Source organism: Protopterus annectens, chromosome 9.part0, assembly GCF_019279795.1.
Source record: "Protopterus annectens isolate FY-2018-M chromosome 9.part0, PAN1.0, whole genome shotgun sequence".
In the NCBI taxonomy this organism is placed as follows: domain Eukaryota; kingdom Metazoa; phylum Chordata; order Ceratodontiformes; family Protopteridae; genus Protopterus; species Protopterus annectens.
In genome coordinates this window covers 98142725-98169268 of record NC_056743.1, presented here as the reverse complement: position 1 = coordinate 98169268, position 26544 = coordinate 98142725, and positions in this window count along the sequence as shown.

The following is a 26544-nucleotide window of genomic DNA, read 5'->3' as shown; positions in this document are numbered from 1 at the left end:
TTTTTCTGCCTGTGCTGATATTTTTAGTTTATTATTGGCAGTTTTTGTCTTTTCGTCTTTTTCCTGGTTAGGGGTCGCCACAGCAGAACTCTGGTCTGCTAATGATTGGCAGTCGATTTTTATGGTGCCGAGTTGCCAGCCCAACACCCAACCTTCAGCGAAGGCAATCCCATTCACGCATGTCTTTTGGAGGCCACTCGACCATGGAGAGGACATTCAGACTCTAAATCTTGATCTGTTTGAGAAAAGCACTGCTTTTATCACATCTATTTTCCTACATATTTTTGATGATCTGTTCCCTTTTCTATATTCTTCTAATGGTGATACTTCTTGTTTGAATTGCTTTATAGTTTTCTCTATTTGATGCTTCCATGATGTATTTTACTTGCTCATTTCTTTTCCTTTGTTATTCTGCATTTTTGTGGTAATACTTTATCCATTGTTAATTTAGCTGTGCAGCAATGTAATCTATTAATTTCTGTTATATCATGTGAATTTCTGTGCTTAGTGTTGGAATTCTAAATAAACATAAAGGCCTAAACGTGTACTCTTATGTTGTGAGATGAATATCAAGCTGCCTACCACAGAGAACCCATGTATTTAAAATAGCAGGTACTTTGTCAAAGAGCAAAAAGGTGACTAGGGGCATTCACTGGGCTCAATGCTATGCAGCACCAGAAGCCAGGAATAAGTCTGTCAGAAGTTAATTTTGAAGTGGTCAGTCTTGTTGTATAGTGTCCATTGTCCAGCCAGTTCTGATCAACCTGGATAGCATGAAATATCTTCTTAGCTGCTTTTCCCAGGTTCTGAATATTCCAGCTCTATGAAATATTAACCTCAGCCTAGCAGGAAAGTGCTACACTCACTTTATCTTTTTTGCTGACATATTCTTATAATGGCCCAGAGCAATCATGTTCTTGCCAAATCTGCCAAAATGACATGATCAAATTTAACATTTTGTCCCTTCGACTTAATAAACCCCTTAGTCCATGCTGTTTTAGCACAGCTGTAGAGTGGGGTCCTTAGCCAGGGTCCCAAGCCAAGTCCTCCTAATGCTCTGTCTGTCCAACCAGTGCTTTGTGTCCCTGCCCAAGTAGCTGACACAAACACACTTTGAGATATGATTCATATACAACCACACAGACACTCCTGGGGAAGGCTGGCACAAGTTGCAGAGGAGCACTATTTGCTTGGGCAGTCCACTCCAGTCAGAGCTTTAGGAGGGACCCAATTCCAAATACCTTTGGCTAGGGTTCACCTTGACTGGGAGGGTGGAAAAGGAAACCAGCAAGTAGGTGTGTTTGAGGTTATCCCTGCAGATGTCCTGATAGGGAATGATTTTGATAATGCAGTACCATCTGCTCATGCAGTTACACACAGTCAGGCTTGGAGACACGCATGTGGGTCTGGTAGCCTGGGGGAGACCCAGTCAGACCGCATACTTGCAGTCAGGACTGGTGAGGTGGTTACTTCAGGGAGGGAGCTACTCTGTAGCACTGAGACTGGAGGTGAGCCACAGCTGCTTGTGGGTACTGATGTTCCCTTGGACAGAGTGACTGCAAAGGTAGAGGTGAGTAATAGTACCTGGGCTGACAGTGAGGCACGACTGTCAGAGGATGCCAGACTTCCTGTGGAAGGGGAGCTGGGAAGGATTACAAAAAGAGAGTTGAGACAGGATCAGCTCTCAGACCCTACATTGCAAGGCCTGAGGCAGGTAGCTAGTGAGGCACCTGATTCTCAAGGGACAAGGGAATATGTATACTGGGACAGAGGGTTACTGTATAGAGAGTGGACCCCTGAGGGAGAACTAGAAGGTGAGAGGATACAGCAGTTGGTAATGCCTAGAGCCTACCATCTGGCGCCTCTAGCCATAGCACATGATATTCCCTTTGCAGATCATATGGGCATAAAACGTACAAAGAGACATATAATGCAAAATTTCTATTGGCCTGAAATTTCTAGAGATGTAACAATTGTTATGTCAGAGGCTTTCCCACTTACTGGCTCCCTCACCTTTTGTTCTCCACCTTGCCTCCATGGACATCTGTATGCCACATAGCCCCACTGGTTGCATTCAAAACATTTAACCCTAGGTCCTGGACGTGTACCTGGACTAGTGGCTTCCTCTGCTACTGGCAGATTCTGTTGGGGCAGTCTGGGCTGCCCACCAAGGGTTCTTTTAGACCCATGAGCAGTACTAGGGGTCCCCTTTCCTGTGCAGAGATGCCCTGCTTGCAAGGTATAGGTCTCCCTTCTTCCCCAACTCATCTGAAGTAGTACATTGTCTATCAGCTAACCAGATCCTCATGTCATCAGGCAAAGTGCTAAATGCTTGTTACCTCACCATAAGGTCTGCCAGCCCTTCAAAAGTAGTGACCTGATATGCACTCACCCACCTATGAAAATAAGTGCTCAGTTCAGCAACATATTCACACACACTTTCATCTCCCTTGGGTCTATGCTCAAAAACCTTTTTCCTATACGTTTCAGGTGTTAGCTTAAAAATTTTAACAGACAATTCTTAACAATATAATCAAAAAATTCCTGATCAGAAAGTTTAGACAACACAGTTATAGCTTTACTATGAAGTAAGGGGGTCAAGAACCGTACCCAGAGCCTTTTGTCAACTCCATACTGTTTACATACCCTCTCAAACATATGAATGGAACTATCAAAATTATCCCCCTCTATAAAATATGGAAGAAATTTACTGATATTTTGTGCTTCTGGGGTCCTGTTACTACCTTCACCATTACCTCCATGAATCTGGCAAAGAGTCAGCATCTCCTTTTCATGCTGCCTCTGCCTTTCCTTCTCCTCAGCTTCCAGCAACGGCAGTTTCTCATTCTTCTCAGCCTGTAGATGTCTCAATCTCTCTGAAGCTTCTGTTTCCAAATCCCAACTCAACTCATCTCTCAACATCTCTCCAGATGGATTTTTAAGTCCTTTGCAAAAAGGTTGAGCTGTCCATTCTCTGAGTGTTGTATATCTCCTCGGCCAGTCTGATCGCCCTCCTGATTGCTGTTTTCTGATGCAGCTGTGACCAAAGCTGCATTTATGTCTGCCTTAGTCAGGTTTCCATGCACCATCCCTTAGCCTGGCACATCTCAGCTAAATGGCTCCTTGATAGCTTGCCATACTCCTCTGCTGACATGCTTGCCTCCTCTCCCTGACTAGCTAAGCTAATAAAAGAAAGAAAACAATTGTGATCTAAACTCTAAATATTCACTGCATGGCTGATTTATAGTACTAAAACACCTTCAGTGATCACTGTACACAAGCTGCAGGAATTCACTATCCACACCACTACAAGCCAATTGCCAACCAATTAATATATGGTGTGGATATCCCACCACTACCAAATAATTAATATGTGATGCCTGTGCACTGGCCCACCAATCAAGGAGCCTCAGTCCTCACCACTGTCACCAGTGAGGGGCATCCACATTGGGAAGGATAACAAATACACACACACTAAAGTACAACTTCCCTTAAGAGCACACACAGAGATCACAGTCAGTCTGGGGCTGGTTTCTCACTTTTTCTCCAGATCCCCAATAAGACTCCACATTGGCACAGCTATAGGGTCCAGATCTCAGCCTAGTGGTCAAGCTAAAACTTCCAGTGCCCTGTCTGTCCAACCAGTGCTTTGTGACCCTGCCCAAGTAGCTGACACACACACACACACACTTTGAGATATGATTTATATACAACCACTCAGACACTCCTGGGGAAGGCTGGCACAGCTTCACTAGCTATGCCCCTTCTATCCAGGCTATAGGATAGCAACCACTGCCACCAGGACCCTTACTTATCAGCTACTCTAAGGCCCTTACCAAAGGGTGCTCAATTATTACTGTGCAATATTATTATCCAAATAGTAAGTGTGACCGAGCAGCAAGACTATTGGACTGGCTTTGTACAGTATCACTATATACATGCAATGTACTCCAGAGCTTAAATTATCTCTACACAAAACAGCCACAGTTGAAAGGTTTAAAATATTTAATAATAAATAATAAAAACACAATACAATACAATACTTCTTACTACACAGTGCTAGTCAAGAGTTCAGAGATCCCAGGAAAATTCTTCAAATAATATGGCAGAATAGTTCTGGCATCAATTCAGAAAACAGCTAGACTAAACTTACTATGTTCTATCTATATCTAAGAGCAATCACAGTTCTAAATGAACACATATAGAGCAAAGCAGAGTACTGGTGAGTTGTTGTCAGCTTTAGACAAAATCCATAATGCTCTCTCTCTGTCTCTGAGAAAGTCCTTTAAATTGATAATACATCCTGCTGACTCATTTTAGATTACATCATTCTTAACAATTCTCTGGTTTCCCAGGCTAACAGAAACTCTACATTTGCATTTCTTAGTAAGCTTGCACCTGGTCAGAAAACCACACCAATTAAAGACATTATATATGTAGAATCTAGCAATTAACTCTGGTCTAAAAACAATAGAAAGAATCTGCTGGTTCACACACCACACCTCTGAGCCCTGAGATCAAACAGCCATAAAATGCTTGACTTATCAGGTTTCTTACAGCAGAGTGCACTGTTGTTACATTTTTGCAGTTCAGCACCCAATACAGTCTTCTCACATTTAAGAGAACAAGCCTATGGCTTTTATTAATATTTAAAAAGACATAGAATTATCTACAAAATTCTATCTAGCTAGGCTGGCAGCCTTCACGTATCTCCACAGAAGCCTGTGAATATCAGCAGGGTTGCAGCCCTGTGCGGCAAAGCCCTCCACAGAAGAATTTGTATTACAACATTTCAGAGCATTCATTTGGTTACATTTTCAGCTACTTTGTTTCTCTCTTTACCCTGGCAGAGACTTCAGGAGTGCTCTTTTAGTTCTTTGGCCTGCAGCCTGTGTGGTGTTTTATTTTATTTTTTTTTTTTTTTTTGCTGGATGCCTGCCTCCAGAGGTGTATCTTTCCTCATCATTTGGCACCACTTTTTTGACCATTAATCCACACTAACCTAGACTGTGTCTTTAGCACTTGCAAATATTTTTGTATTGTTTAAAGAACTGTCTGGTATATATTTCTGGGTAGTATTAAATACGTGGCCCTTTGTGACATACTAGTAATGGCCATCACATTCTTACAACTGGCACTGACAGGTGCTAAATTAGTGTTTGTAAACACTGTTTTATGATCATTGCTCAGCCATGCTCAGCAAGGCCTATTCCCAGTGGTTGTTGTTACTGGACAGCCACTCTGCAAGACTTCCCTTTCAAACCTTTTGGGCCAGTCTTGTATCAAGAATCAAGTTATATCTGTCAGGTTTATGGTAAAAGCTAAAAATGTTTGGCTTTGCTTCTTTGTTTCATTTTCCTAAGGCATGTTTTCCAGGGAGACCTGAGGTAGTATTTATACAGACTATTGGAAGTTTGGCAGGAACATTAAGGAAATTCATCTACTGCATTTTCCAGTTGGAAAGAGAAGAATAAGAGCAGCATTTCCTAGTTTGCAAATTCCTGTTTCTCAAACTTATACTGTCTAACAATACAACAGTTGTTTTTTTCATGTATTAAGTGAATTTGAATTGAATTACTCCTCATAACCTCTCACATCACCTCACTAGGCAAATTCCTCTCCTAAACAACTTACTCGCTGACCTTATTCCTAATGTAGTTTCCCTACACTACATCAGTCTAATATTTTAATTAAATATATATGTGTATGTGTGTGTGTGTGTGTGTGTGTGTGTGTGTGTGTGTGTGTGTGTGTGTGTGTGTGTGTGTGTGTGTGTGTGTGTGTACTTAGAAATAAACAAAGGTTCATCAACCCAAATGTTGATATGTCACCTAAGCATGCAATGAGAAATACCCTCAGAGCATACAAACAAATCTATTAAAAAAGGCAAAAACATTGTTTTTTTGCATGGGGCAAGCCCCCAGTACCAGCCACACTCCCTGTTAATTATAAATACTTACTCAGAGATTGCTCAGTCCTCAGGGAAGGAGCATATTTCCAAGCCTTGGGGACTGTCAATCTCACACACCTGTTGACCATTTCTTTAGTTGACCATATTGTATCAACTAAACAGATGTTGACATTATTAATAGTTGACTAAATTGGGGTCACACACACACACACACACACACACACACACACACACACACACACACACACACACACACACACACACACACACGCGCGTGCGCGCGCACACACACACACACACACACACACACATACACATACATATGTATATATGTGTATATATATATATATATATATATATGTGTTTGTGTGTGTGTGTGTGTGTGTGTGTGTGTGTGTGTGTGTGTGTGTGTGTGTGTGTGTGTGTGTGTGTGTGCATTTGTACGTGTCTATATATCTATCTATATATATATATATAAGACCATATGATCGAACATTTGAAACATCGACCATGTAAAAAAAAAAATACAACAAACAAAAGAAAATCTAAATGTGTCTAGCAGGGGGACAAGCCCCCCTGCACCCCCCACGTGGGGGACGGCACCCCCCCATACCCACACACACACACACACACACACACACACACACACACACACACACACACACACACACACACACACACACACACCGCTATTTAAATATACCATCTCCGAGATTGCACTACATTGCGGAAACAGGAAATCTTCCTGTTCTGCACTGTATGGAGATCTCCATTCAGACCGGTTGAGCTTTTAAAAGCTCGATCTTATGGTCTCAGCCATATGAAAGTCGAGTTTTTAAAAGTTTGACTACCTGAAGGGGACTCATATATATATATATATATATATATATATATATATATATATATATATATATATATATATGTGTGTGTGTGTGTGTATACATGATAAGTGTTCGAGCTGTCTTGTGTAGTGTTATGTTAGTGTTATGGAAAGGACTTTTTTACAGTAAGCTGCATGTTAGGTTAGGGGCAGTGAGTAGGACTGGAGTTATGAGGAAAAGCCCCCCCACATCAGTAATGCTCTAGACCAAACCCTTCCTCTAACCTTAACATGCAGCTTAGATTAAAAAAAGTTATGTTTAGTACATTGAAAAAGGAAATTAGATTCCTTTTTTCAATGTACTTTGTGTCTGTGTGTAATACTGTTGACATTGTGAATGGTGGATGTGTTTTTGTTAATATTTTTGTGTTGATCATTTAACATGTTGAGCATTCATGATATAGTCATAAACACATACACACACACACACACACACACATGTATATATATATATATATATATATATATATATATATATATATATATATGAATCTACTTCTAATAATCTAAAGACCACTTACCCAAAAATAACTTTACCGAAGTGACTACACCGAACTGTTACATTATGAATGATCACACTACCGATGTTTTTAACAGGGTAAGAATGACTTGGCAAACATGGAATGAAGAAACACACTGGAGTATGTCAAACCTACCCAGGTGAGCGGCTATGCCACCACAACCCCCTAACTAAATATATCAACTCCGGGATCACACTACAGTTGGGAAAAGGGCATATTTTCCTATGTTGGCTAAGTGTATACTTATCCTGTTAAAAACTTCAGTAGTGTGATTGTTCGGTAAAGTAATGGTTTGGTGTAGTCATCTTGGTAAAGCCATCTTTGGGTAAATGGTCTTTCAGTAATTACAAGAAGGCCCATATATATATATAGATATATATAGATATATATATATATATATATATATATATATATATATATATATATATATATATATATACTGACACATATAGTCCCACTCAGGTGAGAGCTGTGCGCAAGTCATTTAATCAGACTGTGCTTCCAGGCCGAGTCTGAAAATTGGCCATGTGGGTCAAGGCTCTCCCCCAGTTAGCAAATAAATGAAATTAAAATGAAATTATGGCAGGAATAGGCAGGAAACATTACAGGAAAATGCTACAGTCTTTTGTGGTTATGCATTACAAACTGTTATTGCTGGAATATGCAGACTCCTGAACTTAGGGACATTCTGCCTGTTGTTTTAGTACTTTTAATGTTGAGATGGCCCTCTTTATTTTATGTCTTAGGCTTTGAGAATTTGGTCCCTTTTGTAGCTGGTGGTCCTGCTGAGTAAGTAGCTGGTATAAGGATGAGTGCTGTGTGTTTTCTTTATGCTGACAGAACTCAGACATCCTATCACTGATATAAGTTATGCAAGTCTATAGTTGCATCTTTTTGGGTTAGACCTAAGGGAGTAGGGCCAGTGAGTCATATTGATAACAAAGGCTTTTGTAACATAAGTTTAGAGCTCATTACTATGCTTGATGCATTGCTTGATTATTTTGAAAGCAAGAAGAATGTGTTATCTTGGAAGAAGTTATTTTGCAGTGCCTTAAAAATGTACCAGAATAAATTTGTTATATGGAGTGAGGGGTCAGTGGGTAGATGGTAACCCTTAGTTAAAGAGAGAAAATGTGTACACTCAAATAATTATTGGGTGGCACATGGGTACAGCACTTATCATTGCTTGTCTCTCAATGTTAGTCTCTCCATGTTCTTGGCTAGAATGCCTTCTGCGTGGACTCTGCACATACTCCATGTGTCCACATGGGGTTCCACCAGGAGTTCTAATTCCTGCCACATCATAACTGAATTGCTAATGATCCATACTACACATAGGGTATGAAGGTTTGTGTGTGTGTGTGTGTGTGTGTGTGTGTGTGTGTATGTGTGTGTGTGTGTGTGTGTGTGTGTGTGTGTGTGTGTGTGTGTGTGTGTGTGTGTGTGTGCGTGTGTGTGCGTGTGTGTGCGTGTTGATCTGGGATTAGTTTCCTGCCTTAGTCCCACCCCAAACTGACTGCCAGGACAAGATCCATCTCCACCTGTACACTGAATTAAATAAAGGTAATAACTGCAGAAACAAAGAATGCCTTGCGTTTTACAGTTTAACAGCTCAGACTGTTGCCAGGGAAAATTATTATCAATAATAGTTCTGCAACAATTTGAACAGGTCCTATGCATGCAGCTGCTAAGAAGAATGAGAGAGACTGGGGGTATGACAGAGTCGAAGACCTGGACTGCAGCATGTTTAAATAGTAAAACACAAAGTTTGATACGAGAGAGCCAATCTCAAGACTAAGGAAATTAACTGGAAGAGTCCTGCAGGGATCACTACAGGCTCCAGTACTCACTGTATTTGTTTCCCTCAGCCATATGTGAGGGAACAGAGAACAGGATTGTTCTCTGCTCTAACAGCATTGGCATTAGGGTTAAGGCCCCTAGTATTAAGCCAGAGGTGATGAAACAGAACGTTTGCCAAGGGTTGTTTGTTCTAGCAGTGTAGGATGAGATGAAGTGTCTGTGGAAGAGAATTGGAAAGGCTGGTCAGTTTTACAGAAGTACGGAGTTTAGGTCACAACAACCCAGGTGTGAATGTTCACCTGGGGGAGTGAATCTGATGGAAACAGAGCAGGAAAAGGATCTGTGGGGATATTGGTCACACTCAGACTGGATCTCCAAGAAGAAAGTGAGAAGACAATGGCAGCAAACAGAAAGCTGGCTTGTAACTTCAGGGAGAGAGACTCCAGAAGCAAAAAGAAAATGGTCCTACCATGCCCTGATCAGGATATACCTGGGTGCTATGTACTGCTCTGGAGGACAGAAACATAATTCTACTCAAAATGTCCACAAGAAAGTCATCATTTCAATTCAAATGTAATATTCACTACTCACCATAGCTTCAGACCAAAATAAGCTACTGGTACTACCTTTCTATACACTACAGATTATTTTGACAACAAACATGATAGCAAATAATCTTTTAGTTTTGCAGATGATATGTTGGTGTACTATTCTTGGATCTGTCAAAGCTGTTCAGCACTGTTTGCCACTCATAACTCCTCCTCCTCCTCTTGTTGACTTGCCCCCAATGCAACAAAAGTAGTTCACCAGCTACTGTGAACAAAAGTACAATCTATTAAATCAAACAGAGACACCTCTCAGTCACCTTGAGACCATCCTTAGAGGTTGCCAAGGCTGTGTCCTAGGCCCAGCATTTCAAAATTTGTTAATGACATGATCAACCTCTGTGGTGATTTTTTTACAGTACATGGATGACTCTATCATCATTCTGCCTGTTCCCACCCTGCTATTGTCAATATTAAACTTCAAGACATCATTCTGTTTCATCTCTGGCTTAACACAATGAGTCTACATTTCAATGGCAGCAAAATAAAATTCATGCTGTTCCCATCTGAACATAACCTGACCTGTCATGTCAATCTATGCTTTGACTCTAACATTGACTTATCTCCAGAATGAACCTTTATCATGCCTTAGTGTCACTGGCATGAATCAGTCTCCCAGAGAAGAAATGGTACTGGCTTAAACTTCTGGGATAACTAATCATGAATCAATTAAAATATGAAAAACATTTAGTAAATCTTACCTCTAGAGCAAAGCAGACATTTGGCAAAATATATAAAGTTAACATTTTCTCACCCTTATTTCTCACATCTGTACTGTAACTGCATCCATACGTCCTTTGCTCCAGCTGAAACAAGATCAAGCATATAAAAGAGTAGTGGGCTTTCATAGCCAACTAAAATTTACACACAAAATTCCTTTACTCTTCAGATTGCCCTTCCTGAGCAACAGTCTTATCCGGTGTAGCACTCCAAGAGAACTTGGATCATCAGTAGGTTAACTTGTCTCTGCCTCTATCACAAAACATAAATTCAGTAATGTATGCAACTCAGTTTTTTGCAGTAAATCTTCAGAATTAACTTTCCTACAACCAAAGATACACAGCTGATCCTAAAATTTTCCAAAACAAAATTTAAAAAATGCAGATAAATTGGAAACCTAACTGTAGTATCACTTATTAGCTGTAACTTTTTACCATCCTCTTGCATTCCATTTCTCCTTGCACTTCTTGTAGTGGAACAGCAAGTGTTATTATATATATATATATATATATATATATATATATATATATATATATATATATATGGGTCCCCTACACATGGTCGACATTTCTGAATGTTGAAGACCATATGGACGAGACCATATGATTGACATCACAAAATGCCGACCATGTGGAACCGGCATCTCCATACAGTGCGGAATGGAAAGATTTCCATCTTCCACACTGTAGTGCGATCTCGGAGTTGGTATATTTAAGTTACGGGGGGGGGCAGAGCCCCCCACGGGGGGATGCAGGGGTGCGTAGCCCCCCTGGTAGCAGTTTGAAGGTAAGTTGTTGTTGTGTTTTTTTTTTTTTTTATTTCATGGTCAACATTTCGAATATCGATCATATGGTCCCGGCCATATGGTCTTCGACATTCTGAAAAGGCGACCATGTGTAGTAGACCCATATATATATATATATATATATATATATATATATATATATATATACTCATCATATTTAATGTAATCCATTTATCAAAAACATTTTGTCATTCTGAGGGAAATTTTTTCTTGGCATCTTAAAAAACTGTAGCCAGGTTTTCTCTGTGTAGCACTCATCTTTTATATAATGCCAGATATAATCTACTATAACTGTTACTGTCATGTACAGATTACACAATTTCATACTGCATTTCTTATTCCTAGTATTGCTTGTTGTCACATTTCAGTCACAACTGTACCATTAATTTAATGTGTTTTTATTCATATCTTGCCCCTGGCAATTTATGTTTATAATTGATTTGCACATTATAAATCTACCCTGTACTAGAGCTAATCCTTTGTAAACTGAAGATCCTCTTTAATGTTTTATTTTCTCTGTACTTGCATTCTTCATGCTAACCAGCTTAAATAAATATCAACTCCACAAGCCTGAAATAGCAGTTAATAAGGTAGCTAAATCTGTAGCAAACTTACCAAACAGAACACATTATTGTCTAGTTCTGAACAAACTAGGTAGGCTAGACCTAATAGAAAACCTTCCTCTCAAACAGATTAAGATCATTCACAACATAATTCACAGATTAACCCAATACCAGCCTCTGCTGGGTCTCGTACCAAGCTGTAGTCCTCCTAGGCCATTAAGATCCCAACAACAGCATCTGTTATTCATTAGTAAAACCACCAGTCACGCTGTGGATTATTTATATACTCCCCATGTAATTAAAGTATTGATTTGTATACTGCTGCAAATTAGAACCAATCTAATGCTAAAACATTTTCACAACAATTCAAGACCTATTTAACTAACAGAAAAACATGTAAGTGTGTAATGTGCTGACCCTCTCTACAGCAGAATACATTTTAAGCAATTAAAAATAATTTATTTTACTGTATTCTAATGCTCTCCCCATTACAAACTTATTAAACTCTCATTTTCTGCTCACTTCTCCATTACTCACCTAAGTCTCTTGCTCTTTCATGTTCAAATTAATCCTGTTTAATTACTCTAATTCTTCCATTTTCCTTTGCCTCCTGCTCTCCTTTATTAATCCTGTTTAATTGCTGTAATTCATCCATTTTTCCTTTGCCTCCTATTCTTCTTTATTAATCCTGTTTAATTGCTCTAATTCATACATTTTTTCCTTTGCCTCCTGCTCTCCTTTATTAATCCTGTTTAACTGCTCTAATTCATGCATTTTTCCTTTGCCTCCTGCTCTCCTTTATTAATCCTGTTTAATTGCTCTAATTCATGCATGTTTTCTTTGCCTCCTGCTCTCCTTTATTAATCCTGTTTAATTGCTCTAATTCATCCATTTTCCTTTGCCTTCTGCTCTCCTTTATTAATCCTGTTTAATTGCTCTAATTCATACATTTTTTTCTTTGCCTCCTGCTCTCCTTTATTAATCCTGTTTAATTGCTCTAATTCATGCATTTTTCATTTGCCTCCTGCTCTCCTTTATTAATCCTGTTTAATTGCTCTAATTCATGCATTTTTCCTTTGCCTCCTGCTCTCCTTTATTAATCCTGTTTAATTGCTCTAATTCATCCATTTTTCCTTTGCCTCCTACTCTTCTTTATTAATCCTGTTTAAGTGTTCTTATTCATACATTTTTCCTTTGCCTCCTACTCTCCTTTATTAATCCTGTTTAATTCCTCTAATTCATGCATTTTTCCTTTGCCTCCTGCTCTCCTTTATTAATCCTGTTTAATTGCTCTAATTCATCCATTTTCCTTTGCCTCCTGCTCTCCTTTATTAATCCTGTTTAATTGCTCTAATTCATCCATTTTTCCTTTGCCTCCTACTCTCCTTTATTAATCCTGTTTAATTGCTCTAATTCATCCATTTTTTTCCTTTGCCTCCTGCTCTCCTTCATTAATCATGTTTCATTGCTCTAATTCAATTGTTTTCCTTTACCTCCTACTCTCCTTTATTAATCCTGTTTAATTGCTCTAATTCATCCATTTTTTCTTGCCTCCTACTCTCCTTTATTAATCCTGTTTAATTACTCTAATTCATCCATATTTCCTTTGCCTCCTGCTCTCCTTTGTTAATCTTGTTTAATTGCTCTAATTCATCCATTTTTTTCCTTTGCCTCCTGCTCTCCTTTATTAATCCTGTTTAATTGCTTTAATTCATCCATTTTTTTCCTTTGCCTCCTGCTCTCCTTTATTAATCATGTTTCATTGCTCTAATTCAATTTTTTTCCTTTACCTCCTACTCTCCTTTATTAATCCTGTTTAATTGCTCTAATTCATCCATTTTTTTCTTGCCTCCTACTCTCCTTTATTAATCCTGTTTAATTACTCTAATTCATCCATATTTCCTTTGCCTCCTACTCTCCTTTGTTAATCTTGTTTAATTGCTCTAATTCATCCATTCTTTTCCTTTGCCTCCTGCTCTCCTTTATTAATCCTGTTTAATTACTCTAATTCATCCATTTTTCCTTTGCCTCCTGTTCTCCTTTTTCCCCTGAATGTCTCCATAACAGCAAACATTATCACAGACAATAATGTAATTCTGTAAATAGACAAGTACATTTTTTATACAATTATAACTCTCCCCTGTCTATATAATTACATTTTGTACATTTCTGTCTTCCTGTATCTCTGGTATACAACATGTTTTCATTGCTGTAATGTGTTGATTTGTCTTTGTTGGGGGTTTCTCCCTGGGGCACCTCTGAAAAGGGACATTGTTTATGGCTCATTTGGCCTATTCCAGTTAATAAAGGAAGGAAGGAAATAAATAAATAAATAATAAATGTGCATTGTTTTTACTATGTTTGTTTTATTAAGTTACCATGTGTTGGAGATTCTTTTCCTGTGACTCCATTAAGTGTTAGACTACCCAAGTAGAAGTCCCAGTTAACAAATGTAAATAAATAATACATACATACATACATACTTATGTACATATATGGCACATCTACACTAAAAGGTCTCTCTCTCTCTCACTTTAATTTCTCCAAGACATTTGGGTTTCTAATACTATGGCATGAATGGACCCTCTTCCTAAGTCAAAATATGATTAAAGTTCATGAAATTAGTATTATTTCAATCTCTGATATTAGCCAAAAGTGCTCTTTGTAATGTGTCCAGAACTGACTCCTTCTGTAATTCATATAGAATTACATGTATCAGTGGCAAATCGAAATACATATTATGACAAGGCCACTGACAGCTCACAGTGAGGTGAAGGGTTAAATACAAAACTTTAACATCTTCCAAGTCTTCTACTCACAATATTTCAGTTCCCTGAGAGGTAATACAGGCTACCTAAGTTATATATGTGGCCACTTCCTTCAACTGCTATGTCTGCTGTGTAGTGTGTAAATGGGGCAGTGAAAGCATTATTCTTGGAGGAAGATTAGCTATTTAGTGAAAAGTAGATAAAGTATTGTTTCCAAAATGTTTTTGTATAAAGTGCATGCATTTTCTCTTTGGCTGATACCTGCTTTATCCTGGTCTGGTTTACAGGGGAGCTGGGGCCTATGCTTCAAGCAGTATGTGAAAGACAAAGAACCACTCCTGGTTAGGAGGCCCAGTGGTTCAAATGCACTTAAAGGCACATATACAGCTATAGGCAGTTATGTGGATCAATAAATAACCCATCAGTATGTCTTTCAGATTTGGGAAGAAACCTGAGACCATGATGAAGGGAGAGACTGACACAGTTGGACATGCAGATTCCACACATAAGATTACCCACCTAGGAAATGAACATGCGCTGGCCTTTAACATTCCGCAGAACCAAGTACTGTAAGGCAATAATCCAGACTAGATCCTGTTCCATACTGGGTTGCACATCATAAAATAATGACCCTGAAATGCAAATTAACAATTAAAGTTCACTTTTTCATACTCTAATTAAAATTTTATGTGTCTCTTTAATGACGTAAGTACGAACATCATTTTTCCATTGACAAAGTATAGCTCTTCTTTTTTGTCATTCACATACAATGTATTTCTTATAGAGAGATTATATACTTAGGAATTAAAGTAATGAGTAAAGATGTAGTTTTGAAGCACAAAGTACTGATTTAATCAAAGCAAAAACATAATTGTTCAATTTGCTTTTTTTTTTTTTTTTTTTTTTTTTGCAAATGGAGAGTAGGAGAGAAGCCTGTTGAATGCAGAGGAAATACATCTAAATAAGACACAATTAAAGGATAATTTTGGATGCTGACACTATAAAAAGATCCTTGGAGTCCTGCTGTCTTTTGATCTGTGTATTGATGAAATAGGAAAAAAATGTTGATGTTGTTCATTCATTCCTCTGTGTCATGAAAACCATCCAGTGACTAGATCAAGATCACAGAATTGCTATGGATCAATGTGGTTTTGTGAAGGGGAGGCAAACATTTAACAACATTAACAGAACATTGATGATCCAGAGGGAAGCATTGCTGTTGGTGGGTCTTGAAGCAGATAAAGCATTTTATAGAGTAAGCTGGGACTTTATGAGCAGGGCAATGGAAGCATTTGCATTTCCTGAAAAAAATATAAGGTTGATTAGGAGAATATACGAGGGATCAGAGGCAAAAATTAAAGTAGGTGGAGGCCTCTCTGATAATTTCTCCTTGAGCTGAGGAACCAGGGAGGGGTGTCCTCTTCCCCTTTATTATTTGCATTATATTTAGAACCATTGGAAAAGAAAATAAGGGACTCAGAAATTCAAGGATATAATTGGTATGGTAGTCAAGAAAAGCTGGCTTTATTTGCCGAGGATATTATTTTTACCTGAAAAAAACAGAAGAAGACATTATAGTGTTGTGGAACAGTTTGAGGCAGTTTCCAATCTTTTCAGGATACAAAATTAAAGAAGCTAAAACAAAGGCAATAGCTGTAAATTATGTACCCACACATGAACTGGTTCAGGAATATCCATATTTATGGGGACATGATAAAATAAAGTATTTAGAAGTATGGATTAAAAATGATTTTAGTGTGGCAGCTAAGGATATGTGGGAAAATACTAAACAAAAGATAATACAAAAACTGAGAAAATGGAAGCTTTGTTATATTGGATAATAAGATACAAGCAGTTAAAATGTTTTTACTTCCTTTAGTCATATACACAGGACAGACATATTTTTATAAACCAGAGGAGAAGTTGTGGGTAGCAATTAATAAAGAGCTGAAGGACATTATCTGGGAGGGGAAGATAGCAAAAGTCAAATGGGATAAGCTGATTCTTCCATTAGAACAGGGCAGATTGGGATTACCCAATATGAAGGCGTATTTCAGAGCTACACAGCTAAGACTCCTATACATAGCACAAGCAGAAAACTATAATTCTAAGTGGAAAGGGATGATGATGATGAAGCACAGGGGAACCTCAAGAAACAAGGAGCATGGGGGAAGCTCAACCAATAAGGAGAGACTGGGATTTCGGATGCAGGTCTTTAAGGGGAATAACAATAATTATGTAAAATATTATATCCATAAAATAGCAGAAAGTACTCTAAGAACTAAACCATCACATGAATGGAGAAAGGAGATTCTGCAGATAGGGATGACTGCAATTAGGGATACAGACAATATGCAAGAGGGGTCAGAATTTATTGGAGAAAACTGGCAAAAGAAGCAAGGTAATGGGAGAAAATAACTAGAGAGGGAAAGATGACAGAATGGGAAGAGGCCAAGAATTTATTTGGACTGCAGGTCAGAGATTGCCTTCCCTATCAGGGATTCATATCAGAGTATAGGCAAAGAGAAAGAAATAGGACGTCCTAAATGAAAAACCAGCACTGGTAGAGTTTTTAATAGAATCTAGAAAAGAAGCTGTCATTAAAAAATAAATAATTAGTACAGCATAGCTGAGTTGCGGGAGCTAGGTTTGACTCCAAACTGGTTACAAGTGGTGTTCCCCAGGGCTCAGTCCTAAGACCCCTCCTGTTCGGCATATACTTCTCAGAGGTACAGGCAAGCACAGGAGGACTATGGCTGACCAAGTTCACAGATGACTGCAAACTAGGGGCTATAACTGACTCTCCAGCTGACACAGACATCCTCCAAAAGGGTCTCACTGAGACGGATACCTGGTGTCAAAATCATGGCCTCAAGCTAAATGCCAAAAAATGCATAGTCATCCCCTTTGGAAAAAACAAAGTACACACAAACTACCACATAGGTGGTAGCCCCCTAAATATGGAAAACGTAATAAGTGATCTGGGGACCCAAGTAGATAGCACTCTCTCTTTTGATAATCACATTGCCAAAGTGGTTAGAAAATCCTTCTATGTGGCCCACCTAATCACAAAAGGGTTTGCATTCAGATCAAAAGAGGTCATTGTGCCCCTCTACTCATCAGACCCATCATAGAGTACAATGCCCCATTTGGGATGTACCTTACAAGACACCTGCAACAGCTGGAAAGACCACAGAAGTAACTAACCAAGAGGATCACTGGCCTCAAACAGATGCCCTATGCAGCTCGACTGAAGAAACTCCAGCTGTACTCAGTTGCATACCACCTACTCAGAGGTGATCTCTGCCTAACATACAAGGCCATGTCCCAACCCAGAATTGATGGACATGCTCCACCTAAAGAAAATCTTATCCCCTCAAGCCACACGCTCTAGTTATCTAAACCTCACCACAACAATAAATAGGACATGCTGGAGAGATAGATTACTGTCCCAGAGACTTCCCATGCTTTGGAATTCTAATCTACATTAGGCAGAGCTCCTTGCTAACAATCTTCAAGAGAAACCTTGATGAGTGGATAGGAAACAGAAAGTTTATCCCAGGGATCACTTCAGTGGCTCTGCTGGACAGAGGTACAGGGAACTAATCTGACTAGGCTTATAAATGCCTTCGGGCAGATAGCCTAGTACCTACCTATGAACCGACAGGGAAGAGAGACTGGATAAGCAATTCAAAAAGAAACAATGGGAGTATATATATATATATATATATATATATATATATATATATATATATATATATATATATATATCTCCCAAATATGCAACAAAATCTGGAAGATTTAGATTTTTTTGCCTGGAAATGTTTACATAGATATTTTTATACCCCAAGTAGACTCCAGAGAATTTTTTCTGAGGCACACAGTAAATGTTGAAGGTGTGAAGGGGAAGAAAGAGGTAATTGGGAACATATTTTCTGTGAGTGCGGTGTGTAAGTGAACTGTAAGGATTCCCTGCAGGATGTGCTGTCGGACATGTTAGATGAGCAGATTGGTCTGACAAGGGAGATGATTTTTCTGAGCTATGATACAGAATCGGAATTGCCTAGACATGGTAAGGCCTTGCTGTATCTAATAATAGTGGCTGCCAAAAAAGCAATTACTAGAACATGGAACTCAAAATCTAAACAAACTATATTGGAAGCAGTTAATAGGTTCATAGGTGTATACTAAGCTAATGGCCCTGGAGCCTTTACAAGCATAGCCCATAGAAGTGCCCTGGCATCGAGCCACCCGATGTTAGTTCCCAGTGCCTCTAGCAAGTACAGCCACTGGAGTGATCCCCAGGGTGAACTTTCTATTACCAATCCACCCATCAAGATTTCTCTTGAAAAGGGAGAGCAAGGTGCTCTGCTTGACATGTATGGGAAGTCTATTCCAGAGCATGGGCAGTCTCTGGGTGAGGAACCTGTCCCTACAGCATGTTCTGTTGATTGTGGTAATGAGGTTGAGGTCTCTGGACCATGTGGTGTGGAAGGATTGGGATTTCTTTAGATGTAGCATTTCTAATAGAGCTGGCTCAGACATGGCTTTGTAAGTCAAGCAGAGATCGCATCTAAGTAGGCAATATGAGACAGAGAATAGCTGGAGTCTTTTGAGTCTGTCCATGTAGGACATGTGTTTAATGCCTAGGATCCTCTTAGTGATGTACTTCAGAGGCCTCTCCAGCTGTTGCAGGTGTCTAGTAAAGTACATGCCAAATGGGGCATTATACTCAATGATTGGTCTAATGAGGGAAGAGTAGAGAGAGAGATACTATGACCTCTTTCTTCCTGGATGCAAAACCCTTGGTAATGAGATGTGCCACATAGAAGGACTTTCTGACCACAGTGGCAATGTGGTGGTCAAAGTAGAGGTTGCTGCCAACCTGCATCTCCAGATCTCTTATAACACCTTCAGTGTTCAGTGGGCTCCCATCGATGTGGTAATTAGTGGGAACTGAGTTTTTACCAAAGGGGATGACGACACATTTTTGGTGTTAAGCTTAAGGCCGTGGCTTTGACACCAGTCATTGGTCTCAGTGAGGCCTTTCTGTAGGATGTCTGCATCACTTAGGGAGTTAATAATGGGTCCCAGCTTGCAGTCATCTGTGAACTTGATCAGCCAGAGTCCCTTTGTGTTGGCCTGGACTTCTGAGAAGTAGATCTCAAACAGGAGAAGACCCAGGATCGCTCCCTGTGGGACTCCACTCGTGACTGGTCAGCAGTCTGACTTGGAGTCTGCTACTTTCACACTGTGTTCTATCTGTGAGTCAGTTTGCAATCCGCTTAGTGATATAGGGGTTGATGCCTAGTTTGGTGAGTTTATCAATAATTCCCGAGTGAGGAATGGTATTGGCCAGATTGAGGTAGGCTGTATACACTTCCTTACCTTCATCCATAGCCCTGGTGACTGACTCAAAGAAGTCAACCAGGATGAGCAAGCATGATCTCCCTTTCACAAAGCCAAATTGCATGGGGTCTAGAGTTTCAAGATTTCCTATATCTTTGTTAATCAGGTCCATGATAATGCACTCCATAGCTGTACATATCAGACTAGTTGGGCTAATGGAGCAATAATTCCCAGGGTCTGCTGTTGCTTCCCCTTTATGGAGAGGGATGACTGTAGCAGTGCGCCATTCAGTAGGGACAAAGCCTGGGTTGAGGCTGTGACTGAACAGGACACACAGAAGTGGTGCCAGTTCACTTTGTAGACCATGTAGAACACAGCCAGGGATATTAACAGATCCCATGGAAGCTGTATTCTTGCCTTTGGACAATGCAGCTTTAATCTGTGCTGCAGTAATGCTGGGTGCCTGGCATTCTTCCGGTATTGTGATTAGTCCTTGGCGGGGGGGGGGGGGGGCTAAAGTTGGCACTGAATCTGTCGGCCAGTATGTTGGCAACATCTGTTGGCTCAATATAGGCAGTACTATTGTGCAGTAACTCAGAGCAAATCTTGGTATTGCCATGGAGGTTTTTGATATAACTATAGAAGGCTTTGTGATTGTTTTTAGTGTTTGTTGCAATTCTGCCTTCATAGCTGACTTTGGAGGATTTGAGAAAGGATCTCAAATTTTTGTTGAGGTTGATAAGGGAGTTTTCCCAGTCTTGGGACTTCACCTTTTTCTGCAACAGTTTCTTCCTTCTGTTGTAGAGTTTATTAATGGCAGGGGACCAGCAGATTTTCTTCCTTTTTTTGGAGGAGAGCATATTTGTTCTGTTGGGTATGGCTAGTTCCATGCATTTAGGTATATGTTCGTACAGTGTATTGGCGTATGATTTGGCAGTCATGCAGCTATTTTCCATTGGCATGGGTGCCGTGAAATTAGGAACCTCTATTTTAGGAGCCCAAAGTCAGCTTTGGAGAAGTTTTTTAAAGGGGTGAGGGTGAGATGTGGATTTCCATGGTGATTAGTTTATGGTCGGATCTGACCAGGGAGGGATTGACTATTGGTGTAGAACAATGGTCACCCATGTTAGTAATAACCAGGTCAAGGATGTTGCCTCCTCTAGTGGGGGTCAAAATAAGCTGGTCCAGGGCATTGGAACTGATGAATTCCAGGAAGTGTTGGGCCAGTGTATTGGTGTTTGAGTAGTTTTCCCAATTGATGGAGGGATAGTTGAAGTCTCCTAGTATGAGATTGTTGGGTTGGACCTTGATAGATTCCAGGGTGCTTATGAACATGGAGTGAGAGTCTAGGGACATGGTTGGGGACCTTACCCAGTGTTAGTTGTACCTAAAGTATCTCATATGCATTATGCTGGACTACTAGTCTGGAGGTGTGCATATCCTTTATGAATATGGAGACACCACTGCCTTTGGAGCTTTAGTCCATGTTTCAGGGCTGAAAGGTGTGGAATGAGTTATAGCCTGGTAGTGCAGGAGTGCTTTCTGCTGCTTTAAACCAAGTCTCCATTGCACCACAAATGTCAATGTTCTCCATATTGAGGAGTGCTTCGAGTGAGTGCATCTTGAGATTTAAACTTCTAGCATTGAGCAGCATGACCCTCAGATTGCATTTATTTATAGCTGTTATGGTGGTAATTTGGTCTTTGGAACACTGCCTAAAAAGGGACTATAGGGGTGGAAAGAGCATTAGCCAGTACCTAGAAATCCAGGGGTGACAGATGCAGGCCATCTCTGTCAAAGAATCAAGGTCTGTCAATCATGTCATCCCATGCAGACAGACATGGTATCCCCTTAGAATGACGCCAGAAACTTAGCTAGTTGCTGAAGTCAATCATTTTTCTTTGTACTGCAGTATCATTCTGGGTGACAGTAGGATACTGCTTAAGGCTAGGGTCATACCTGCCTGGGCCACATAATCCAAAAGCTCCACCATGTCTGTTTTCATGTAGTCCAGGGAGGTGCATCTCAGGTCATTCACACCCACATAGACAATGACAGAGTCATACTTGTACATGCTGTGGAGTGACCTGATTGCGTGTGTTGTGTGTTGGATTCTGGCACCTGATAGACAGCTGACTGTTATCTTCTCCTTATTCAACCTAGTGAATGGGCATCTGTGTGTCTCACTACTGAGCCACCTATGATTAGTGTATTAGGCAAGGTGTTTAACTTTAGGGGCTTAGGTTGAGCGGCACACTGTGGAGGTGAGCTATGTGTCCTGTGGTTTGTGCTGTGTTGTGGTGGTCGAGTGCATTTCTGTCTTGGAGGTCTCTGCTGTTTGGGTAAATTTCTTTTGAGAGCCTCTGTAAAGGTGGGTGCGTGGTTTGTGTTTTTATGTGAGAGCTGTGATGGTGGGTGTTCCATGTGGTGTGGTGCAGGTGTTGACCTTCTCCTCTTGACCAGCTAGTCCAGTCTTAGCTGGAGAATGAATAGCTTCCAATTTGGTGATATAAGTGTATCTCTCACAGGTCTGAGTGTTGGGCAGTAAGAGGAGAGGGTTGTCTGTGTACATGAGGCAGTTGCTACACTGCCTCAGAATGCCCACATGCACCAGGTTAATAGGAGAAAGCACAGGGAACTGCCCTTTAATTATGTCAGGAGGGATGGTCGTACCTATTAAGTAGTGGAGCAATTTCCATGAAGAATGACTAGTGCTGATAGCACTTAGGTGTGCTACAATAATTGCTACAAAAACCTGTTGAAGTGCAAAGTGATTAAGCTATTTGAAGTGCAAGAGAGAGAGAGAGAGAGAGAGAGAGAGAAAGAACTAGCAAGATATATTGGAAAAACCGAGACCAGACTTTCTGGCGCAGAGCTTAAACAAATGCAAACCCACGCAAACACCATCTTTTAAACCAGAAAGTTGAAAGGGATGGAAAAACTGCCCAAATGTCCAATAAACTACAATTTCTGGGCCAGAAACCACTCCTCTTGTGGTAGATAGGCTACCTAGTGCTTACCATTCCCACTGATAAGCTAGAAGGCTTCCCTCCAACACAGAAAGGCTTTGAGGGGGCTTAGAAGCTTAAAAACAGTCCTGGATACATAAAATCTGTACCAGGACTAGATAAGTTACAGGAAAGGCTGAAAACGAGCTTTAAACTTTTTTTTGTTTTGTTTGCTTACAGAAAAGAAGGTAAAACAGAAGTAAAAACAATTCAAATGTGGTGCAAGCTAGCACACTTGAGCGTGTAGCAATATTAAAGCAAATACAGTTTAAATAAATGCAATTAAATAAAAAACACTAAAGACAAGTGCAGAAAGCAGTAAATTAGGAAAAAATCAAAATGAAGGCACTTAGAGTATCTGTTTCTTCTTCCTGATGCTCTTGCAGTCTGCAGGACACCAAAACTGGATCCACAGAGCTTAAACAAGTGCAAACCTGTGCAAATGCAGGCTTTTAAACCAGAATGTTGAAAGGGATGGAAAACTGCCCAAATGGTCAGTAAACTACAATTTCAGGGCCAGAAACCACTCCTCTTGTGGTAGATAGGCTACCTAGTGCTTACCACTCCCACTGATAAGCTAGAAGGCTTCCCTCCAACACAGAAAGGCTTGGGGGGCTCAAAAGCTTACAAATAATCTGGGATACAGCAAATCTGTGTCTGGACTAGACTAGTTACAGGAAAGGCGGGAAACAAGCGCAGACACGGGCTTTTAAACCAGAAAGTTGAAAGGGATGGAAAAACTGCCCAAATGGCCAGTAAACTACAATTTCTGGGCCAGGAACCACTCCTCTTGTGGTAGATAGGCTACCTAGTGCTCACCACTCCCACTGATAAGATAGAAGGCTTCCCTCCAACACAGAAAGGCTTGGGGTGGCTCAGAAGCTTACAACAGTCCTGGATACGGCAAATCTGTATCTGGACTAGACTAGTTATAGGAAAGGTGGGAAACAAGCTTAGAATGTTTTTGTTTTTTTTTTACAGAAAAGCAGCTAAAACAGCAGTAAAAACAATTTAAATGCAGTGCAAGCTAGCACACTTGAGTGTGTAGCAATATTAAAGCACATACAGTTTAAATAAATGCAATTAAATTTAAAAAATGACTAAAAACAAGTGCAGAAAGCAGTAAATTAGGAAAAAATCAAGCAAATACAGTTTAAATAAATGCAATTTAATTAAAAAAATGACTAAAACAACTGCAGAAGGCAGTAAATAAGGACAAAAAATCAAAATGGAAGCACTTAGAGTATCAGAAAACAATGCCAGCAAATATATAAATAATTCAGTTAAGCAAAAATTAAGACAGTGCAGAACTCTGAACAGTTAAAAAGTGCCAAAATATACTTATCAGCTCTATATTTCCAGATTGTTTGAGAAGCACACTCAGTCAGAACACAAAGAGATTCTAGCAATGGTATGCAGGACTTTATGGAGAGAAGGTTTTGTTAAGGGTTTGTCCACAAGAGTGTAGACCACAAGCACCTTCTTAAATGTAAAGTAATTCGCCTGAAGCACAAGTGCTAAAACCAAAGCTTAAAATGCTTAGAATAACAGATAAATGTAATTAGGCTACTAACAAGCAATATTAAATACAGCAGAATAAAAGCACTCGAACACTTAAGAGCACACATCAAAAATAAGGTTATAAAGTATGAAGAACACAATTACAGTAAAAGAAGATGAATAAAGTGTATTTTTTTAAAGTGGAGAGGGAGGAAACAGAAGTCTTTAAAGTCAAAGAAGCAAGGGGGTAGTCCTGCCCATATAATCTCACTGTATTATGAGTGTTCAAATGAGATTGGACTGGTATAAGTGACCAAGATCAGATTTACAGCAGGGGCGGGCAAATCCAAAGCCACCAAGTTTAACACTACAAGAACACTTGGGAGTGAGGGTGGGGAAAAAACAGTGCAGACAACAACAAAAGACAGAAACAATACAGCACATATATAAATAATAAAGCAAATATATAAATACAGCACAGTGCAAACTGAGTTGCAAAAAGTGTACTTATCAGTTTGGAATATCACATGGGAAAGATTCCAACTCTGCTCACAGTCAAGAGAATTTAGCTCTCTGCTATATCAGCTCCACACAAATTCACAGAAATGCAGTTTGTAATGGAAGTGCAATACAGAAAATACACTTCAGGCAATGACTAACAGCTAAGATGGGCTGGCTCAACAACCCCCTCCCCCCCCGTATAGTAACAGAGATAAAACAACTGGAAATGAGATCTTTAAAAAGGTAGGAGCAAACTACATAGGGAAAAAAATGGGAATTGTAGGAACAATACATACAAGTGAGGAATGAGGTCTAAAAGCCAGCAGGAGTTAAATGAGCTATGTAATGTTTGAGTGAGAAAGATTGGGTAGATTATACATGATGCATAATGTTTGCAGATGGGAGTGTGTCAGTATGGTTTGTGATGTAAAATGCTTGCAACTAGGAGTGTGTCGGTGTGGTTTGTTTTTGTTTATATAAATGTATGATTGCCTATGTAGTAAGTGCTTCGTGTTTAAAAACAAAGCCAGGAATTGAATAATTTATGTAATATTGCTTAGGTCATATGATATATAGCAATATATGTGAAGTATAATGTTTGTTATGTTAATATAGTTTGATTACTTTTATATGAATATAAATTTGCCTGTGTCACAAGTGAATGATTGGTGTAAGGATGTCTCCTTATCCCCAATGTTATGCATTCTCATAGATAGTATATTAGAAATGGAAGGAACAATGTGTGATGTTGACTGTTTTTCAAAATATATCTACTTCTGATGAAAGTGTACTCGATAGTCATATGTCCAAACACTGTAAATCTTAATTAGATTACAAATAAATATCCAAGTCTGCAAAAACAAAAATGGAAATGGCCACCATATTCATCCGTACATGGCTCACCCATATTTCTAACACAGCATATGAGGAAAAGGAAAACACTCATGGAAGAAATTAATCTGTCAGGGGCAGACTGGGAGATTCCAAGTTCCAAAAGAGTAAAACAATGAGTGAGAAGGTCACTGAAAAACCAATCAGTAAAAACAAAATGAAAACTCCAGCAAAGCTAGAACCTCCACTGAGTGACCTCCCAAACCTCTTGTATCAGAGGCACATGGGATATATGCAAACGATTCTTATGAGCATCAGGTGTTTCAGCTAATTGGTGATTCTAAATGCCCATGACTTGTTTTGTCATTTTACTGGAAAATTTCAGGCCAATAAAGCCAAACTCCACTAGCTGTGAATATGCATATTTCCGCCTTGTTATGATCTCGTCAGCATAGCACAAGCAGAGTGTTTGATTAAGCATTAGAAACACAGGGCTGTTATACCCAGCTGATGTCCATTATCATTACGGTCACTGTAAAAATATCCCAAACAACAAACTAAAACAATGAGTGAGAAGGTCACTGAAAAAACAATCAGTAAAAACAAAATGAAAACTCCAGCAAAGCTAGAACCTCCACTTAGTGACCTCCCAAACCTCTTGTATCAGAGGCACATGGGGATATATGCAAATGATCCTTATGAACATCAGGTATTTCAGCTAATTGGTGATTCTGAATACCCATAACTTGTTTTGTCGTTTCACTGGACAATTTCAGGTCAAT